This window comes from Petaurus breviceps, unplaced genomic scaffold (assembly GCF_028583685.1).
Source record: "Petaurus breviceps papuanus isolate PSGF00001 unplaced genomic scaffold, PetGlider_PUasm1.0 90977, whole genome shotgun sequence".
Lineage (NCBI taxonomy): Eukaryota > Metazoa > Chordata > Mammalia > Diprotodontia > Petauridae > Petaurus > Petaurus breviceps.
Window position 1 is genome coordinate 2,009,685 of NW_027187391.1, and position 7,545 is coordinate 2,017,229.

The 7,545-nt window shown below is 36.4% G+C and overlaps 1 pseudogene; it reads right to left on the reverse strand.

Moving 5' to 3' along the window:
- Positions 1–2,494: 2,494 nt before the first annotated feature.
- On the reverse strand, positions 2,495–3,353 carry LOC138153151 (PIH1 domain-containing protein 2-like; annotated as a pseudogene).
- Positions 3,354–7,545: the final 4,192 nt, after the last annotated feature.

Sequence of the window (7,545 nt, forward strand, 5' to 3'; positions counted from 1 at the left end):
TCTCTCTCTCTCTCTCTCTCTCTCTCTCTCTCTCTCTCTCTCTCTCTCTCTCTCTCTCTCATTAGTAACAGCATCTCCATGTGATGTTAGGAATCCTTAGCATTATTTCCAATTTTCTCTATTTGTACAATGAGATGGACTTCTGCTCTGTTACCACATAGCCAGGTAGGAGCAGGAGCACAGTTACTCTTTTTTCACTTGTAAAGTTATAGAAAACTTTATAGACAGACCATGGTACAAATGATTAGTTCTTTTGGGGGAAATTCCAACTACTACTAATTCTGGGCTAGTCTAGCTACTACAAACAAAAAATAACAGACTTAGTCATGTATATTAGTATCAATTCCAGGTCCTAAAAGATTTTTTCCCCAATAACCCAGTGTAGGGACTGGGGATTTCATAACCATTTTGTTAACGTAGAAATGATTGTTCTGGATGATGGTGGTCATAGAAGAGGAAGAAAAGGAGAAAAAAAAACACTACTAGGGTGAGAGTCAATGTTCTTTAAAAATAACCAGCCTCAGATTCAGGTAAATGTGATTCCTGTACTGCCTCTGACACATACTATCTGTATGACATTGAACACACGACAACTTTTTGGTTCTCTGGGTAAATCTCAAGTAAATACACAACAATTGGAGATCTGCATTGAGGCAGTTTCCTCCCTAGGAGTTCCTTATATCAATGAAATCAAAGGTTTTGTCCAATAATAATAATAATAATAAATGACTTGTAGAGCACTTCAAAAACTGTTTTCAAACACTTTTACATCTGTTAGCTCATTTCTTCCTTGCAACATACCCCCTGGGTTAGATGGGCTCCAGTCCAGACTCACTACCATTTCAGCATCTTTTTCCATTTCTATGAGGAAAAAAAAAAGTCATTGATATTGGGTTGATTATAGACCTCTTTGCCTCCTCAAAGTAGGTTTAGAATAACTTTTCTCAAGCTATATTTTGAGCCAAATAATAAAATCATCTCCATTTATTCAGTGTAATCAGATTGGTTTTATGAAAGGACACTGAAAATGCTCAGATTTCTTGTTTAGCGTGCCAGGCAAAGTTATTTAGACATGCTGTGCATCCACTTTTATTTGATGGGGAGAATACATTCAATGGAGCAGCTGCATCATTTCCATTATCATATATTCTTTGAGTACCCACTGTGTGTATCACATTGTCTTAGGGACTTGGAAGACTTACTCATGCCTAAAGATACTTGTTCCTACTTCTTGTTCTGGAAAACTTATTAAAGAACCAGTTTCACAATATAAGTGGTAATTTTTTCTTGGCTATAAAAATTGGCTTGAACTAAGTTTTGGACCTCCAAAAATTCTGGTCTTTGGCATTTCAAATGTTTGTGAGTCTGAAATGCCAATGTTGATTTTTATCTAATATGGAAAACTTAAATGCTATTCTATTTGGTTGTATGTATGGGTGTGCATGAATATTTGTTTTACAAAACAAATTATAAATTACAAAATTAACAGCAAAAATTTTAATTTTCATTACTATCAAAATGAATTTCACCACAAGACCTTAGGGTTTAGCATTTGAAGAGACCTTGACAATTATCTTGTAACTTACCTCATTTTATTGAAAGTATAAGTTTCTTAGAAGTCAGTCAGCAAGTCAGCACACTTACCATGTGCCCAGCACTGTGATAAATGCTGGGAATACAAAGAAAGTCAGCAACGTACTCTCTACCATCAAAGAGCTAAAGTTCTAATGTGGGAGATAAAATGGAAACAACCATGTACATTCAATATTTAATGAAATTAGGAAGAAAACAATCTTAAAGTGAAGGACTAGAATTTTTTGTGATTATAAAGGCCTATAAAAGGTGAGATTTGAACTGAATCTTGAAGGAAGCCAGAGGAACCAGTAGGCAGAGGTGAAAAAGGAGAGTATTATGCTCATCATAACACTAAGGTGGCTGATGTTTCTAAGCTGGTCTGCTCTGGCCAATTAGAAATGAAGTAAAGTTTGGCCTATTTTGATGTTAAGTAATACTTCAGGTATTTGGCTGTGGAATAGCAATTCACATCCACTGAAAAAGGACGGGAGAATAAGCATTTTATCTGAGGAACAGGAAGGAGGCCAATGTAATTCAGTGTCAGCTGTTCACAGAGGGAAGAAACAGGAAAACAGGGGAGATACAAAGGAGCTAAGTTTTTTTTTTTAACTTGAAAACATTCATTTTATTTCCCAACAAATATTCGTACTTGTGATTGCTATTAATGTCAAAGGAAACATACTATAGCATCTAAGGTTTCAGTTGTCTAAGATAAAGGTAAGCCCATTTGCAGAAAAAGGGACAACAGAGCAGAAGGAAATAAGTCAAAATCTGAAAAGATGCAAATGTTATAAACTCTTAAGATATCTGAAATTGGTATTTAATATCACCCCCTTCTTACCTATGATGCAAAAGCCTTTAATGCCTTCACAAGAGCTCAGTGGCAGAACAATAAAAGCCTAACCCTCATATTGCACTTTTACTGCAGTACTGGCATGGTGATGATTAATGTAGCTTTCCCTGTGACAAATTTTGCTTTAATTGTCTCAGTATTAACCAATTCTGGAAGATCTATCTCTAATTGGTACTTCTCAGAGACCTCAATCACTAAGTCATCCTAAGAGAGAATCACATCAATTTAATAGATTTGTTTTTATAGAACAATTCTATTCTAGAAACAGAATCTATTCCTGACTTGGCATTGTTATCTTTTCTTTATCTTTAGAAATGCTAAGGTCACAGTCACAGACAGAACTAAGACTAGGAAGTTCAACTTTCATCTCAATTCTTAGTGATCTCCCATTCTCATCCTTCAAAATTGTCAGTTTATAATTTGAAGTCTTCAGCTCAACTTGGAGCTCACTATTGGAAATTTCCTCAATTAAACACCCTTTTGCTTGAATTATGGTACTTTGACAGTAAAAGTTGTGGAATGTCATCTTGGTTATTCACACTATAGTTTCTCAACTGCTCAAGCATCAGTTCTTTATTTTTTCACTTAACTCTGTTGAGTCAGTTTGGATTCTCATCAAATTCTTTTTCATCCTTTGGAAGCTTCTTGATGTCTCAGATACATCTTCTGGCTTGCCAACACTCAGAGGTACAGGCTCTGCCTTTGACTGGGGTGCTGGGATTCTCTTCCACTGACATAGGTTGATGAATAATACTTTTTCTTCTGGTTTCAAGATCTTGGTCTGCAAACAGAGATGTGGCTCAGAGGCAGCACAGTGTTTCTCCCCTTCCTTCAGCTACTGTTGAATGAACTTCTTATAATGTTCAGGGTCACTTTCAGCCAGGTCATCTAGGAGGTTCCAGAAACCTTTCAATGATGATTCCATGACCTGGAGGTGAGTGGGTCTACCAAACCTTTCTCCTCAAGTCTTCCTGGGAAGGGGGAATTGAAGAGGGGTTGGAGCTCTTGACTCCCTGCCTCGGCTTACTCCCAGGAAACAGACTGCCAGCCTGCTCTGACAGTCTTGCTAGTCTGAATGCTAGTGCCCCTGTGGCTGTGGTTACCAGGGGGAGCTAAATTTTAAAGGACTTTACATGCTAACCAGAAGACATTATCCTTTATCCTGGAGAGAAAGTATATGGAAATGGGGTCAGTGATGACTTTGATTCATGATTATGTTACTCTAGTTGTCATCCTCTTTTTACTCTGAAACTAGTACCAATTATGTCAAATGAAATCTGGTGTTAGGAGAGACAAGGAAATTCAGAACTGATATAAATACATGTTTTTTTTTTAGACTTTGAAAGTAATTTCAAATTTTTTTTGAGAATCTACCAGCTCCATCTTGACCTGGAAAATTAGGGAGCTTCTTCTTTAGCAACATGGTCCTTTTTGAGGGGTCCCACTAAAGTTTTTTTCCCTTCTACACTTTGGAAGTGGCCATGGACAAATTTGGAAGTGGTGTCAAGAAACTTCGAATTAATCTTCTCCAGGGTGTAATGTTTAGTCTATTCTAGCAGAGACTTTCACAAGGAGAGGATATACTTCTTAGCCCCAGTGATGTAACCTTTGATCATTATAAAGTCATTGGTCACTTCACCATAGCGAACAAAGTCCCCTAGTGGATTAATGCAATTGTTAGGTTGTAATCAATAGATGCATTGTTTTTGTTGAGTTTTCCATCCTTTATCTGATAGTCCTGGCCAATCTTGTTGATCGTTTTGTTGATCTCAGTGCAAAAGTGGTAGCCCCTCTGATTAGCCCAGGCCACAGAGAATGCCACATTGGTAGAATACTAAGCTCTAACACAGGCTGCCTTATGCAGACCTTGGTAAGCTTTGGGGGGCAGTTTCTTTGGGGGCCAGTGACTACTAACATTTTTGTAACCTTTGCCCTTGATCAATCCAGTGATGTCAATCATCTCATCCTGCCCAAACCCAATGGACATAGACACTTGCTGCTTCAGCTTCTCATGGTCCCAGTGTAGTTGCTCAGATACACCAATTGAGACTTCTGCCTCATTCATCTGAGTGTAAGCAATGACTCTGATTGGTAGCATTTTTTTCATACTGCTGAAGTCTTTCTCTAACTTCTTGGTATGATCAACTTGCCTCTTCTTGCAGTACTTGGTGAAGGTGTTCTTTTTGGACCTGTGCCAGTTCTTGTAGAATCTTCTCTTACACTCATCACTGATATATTCAGGAAAGATGGTTACATATGTGTGTAAATATAAATTTTAAATCCATCATATCTATCTATATCTGTACTGTTATTTACCTGTCTACCTATCACCTATTTTCTTCCCTTTCTCGTTTTCTTTTCTTTCTCATTCCTCTCCTCTCGTCACCTCTCGTCTCCTCTCGTCTCCTCTCGTCTCCTCTCCTCTCCTCTCCTCTCCTCTCCTCTCTTCTCCTCCCTTCCTTCTCTATGCTAACAGTCATCAAGCATTATAATAGGGTGGATGGCATTTACAAGTAGGTTTTGGTATGGTCAATGACAAAAGGACTGAAGTTTAGGCTATTTTGGTGTTAATTAAGAGTTCCGATTTCTAACTGTGGAATAGCAAGAGTTTCCATGAAGCCAGATGAAATATGGTTCTTTGAGAGCTCAAGTATATGTATTAAAAAGTTGAATTCCATCTGGGTCATTTAGCTCAGGAAGGGACATTAGAAATATTAGCAGAGATTATAATGTCTAAACATTATTTATGAGATTTCTGGAAATTCTAAAAAGATACTATTGTCAAGGACTTTATGGCAACACATGAACATTTAAGGAGAAAGAAATATTTCTACTTTTACCATCAAGGAACATCCCAAATACTTGATACTGATTCCTCAGAAAGCAAAAATGCCAAGTATCATTTCCTCCATTTAATCATCACAGAACAGTGGGTATAAAGCTAGAAAAAATGTAACAGGAGATAAATACCAGAAACAAACTTCTTGTCTCAATCTAGGTTTTAATATAGAAAGCCTTTAAGCATAGAGAGCAAGGGATAGCAATGGTATATATTTTTTGGAGGCAATTAGAATCAAGTGATTTCCTCAGGGTCACACAGCTAGTAAGTGTCTGAGGCTGCATTTGAACTCAGGTCCTCTTGACTCCGGACCAGTGCTCTATCCACTGTGCCACCTACCTGCTCCTCAGTGGTATATCTTTCAAGCTAGGTGACACTAGAAACAAAGAGAATGCATCATGTTAGAGATGTAAGGACTGGAGGCTAAGTGAGACCTGAAGGAAGTATATAATGAGATAATTTCAGTAGTTGGGCTTTCTTAGATTCCCTCCTTTTCTGTGTTTGTTCTGTGTATGTCATGTCCTCTAAATTCCAAAGAATTAGGATAAAATAATTATGACAGGAATTATAAAAAAAATAATTTTGCATATAGAGTCTAAAGTTCAAATCTCAGTTTCATCACTTATCAGTTTGACTTTGGTTAAATAATGTGACCTTAAAGAGAAGGATTTGGAATTTATATCTTCTTTTGTCCCTAATAATTTTAAATATATGATGCTGAAAAATAAAACACTAGAACTATATTGAACATGATCTGTTTTTTTTTAATTATAAATCACTTCAGGTCCTGCACTCATAATTGTAGATATTAATTACTCTTATAATAGAGATATTATAGAAGTGTCAGTTGATAGGGCCTTTTAGCTAATAAAATACCTGATAAGAGATGTTCTCATATAAAACCTTTATTTTTTCTCCCAGAATTATCTACATCACTTTTATCCACTCTTAACATAGATAATTGATGAGAGGCTGTATCATAGTGAAAGATTTAATATAATTTCACAGTTTGGGGAAATATATTGTTAAGAATTGGACTTTTCTGCAAGAATAAGACAATTTTCACTTGTCTGTCTAGGAAAATGCAGTTATGTCTAGAGGTACAGATGTCCTCCTAGGATCTCCTACAACTCTCTATTTTATTTACAGATACAGGTTTCTTGGTTCCTCATGACTAAAAATTTTTATTCAATACAAATACTCTAGAATTCCATAGTGATTCAGAGGCATAATCCTTTAGCAAGGCTGTGACTTCAAATGCGTTCTAACTTGATGTGCCCATTTCTCTCCTGCAGTGAACTATGGCACTGATAGTGAATAATGTGTCACTTATGAAACACTATGGTGGCACTAATACAGAAGAATGGATTGCCTAAAGGTGCTGTTGAGTTGTAAGAAATAAAATGGATTTGTCTTTGTGTGTGTGTGTGTGAACTCTAGTTTATAAAGCTGTGTAAGAATGTTAAAGCAAGGAAAATATTCCAAAAAGTTATGCTGGGGAATTGAAATAACAAAAATTTGGTTTTATTACTATTTGGAAAGAAATAGAAACATAATTTAAGATCTTTTTCAGATAGATAAAGATCTAAGGGAAGTCTGGAATTTTATTAAAACTAATATTTTTAGTAAAGCAAATAAGTGAACAGATAAAATGCTATAATAAAAGTCATAACTTCATTTAAAATGAAAAATAAAATTCGAGTGTGCTTAGCTTTTGGAATGAGAAGGGATACATACACATATACACATATGTATATATAATATACACTCATAAGTATATATATGTATATGATATCTGTATACGTGGTACAAAGGTGCATTGCATGTGTGTCTGAGACAAAGAGTGATAGGGAACAAGATGGAATTTTAGGTTAATGATTAGAAATTATGAAACATATTCTCCATATGAATGAAATAAAAAACAAAACACAATTATCACACTTCATTGTTGTTACAGGAATGTAAATTTTTAAGATCTTCCCTGCCCCTAGGTTAAGTGCATCTGGAGCCTGTGGTGGGAGGCTTGTTTTTCAGGAACTGCACAATCACAAAGCACCAAGGCAGTGGGTCAAGAGGGTTTTTACATTCTCTGACCCAGGAGAAAGCTATATAATCCCTGATGTAAGACTTTGTTTTGGGGCTCACTTTGAAAAGTGCTGTGTGATTTGGTCAGATAAGAGTCTGGGCAGCCATTGAGAGCCCCCTGGCTTTGAAAAACCCAGATATTGATGCTTCCCTCTCTGGTACCTGTGATTTGGTATGGATGTAATGGTTGGAC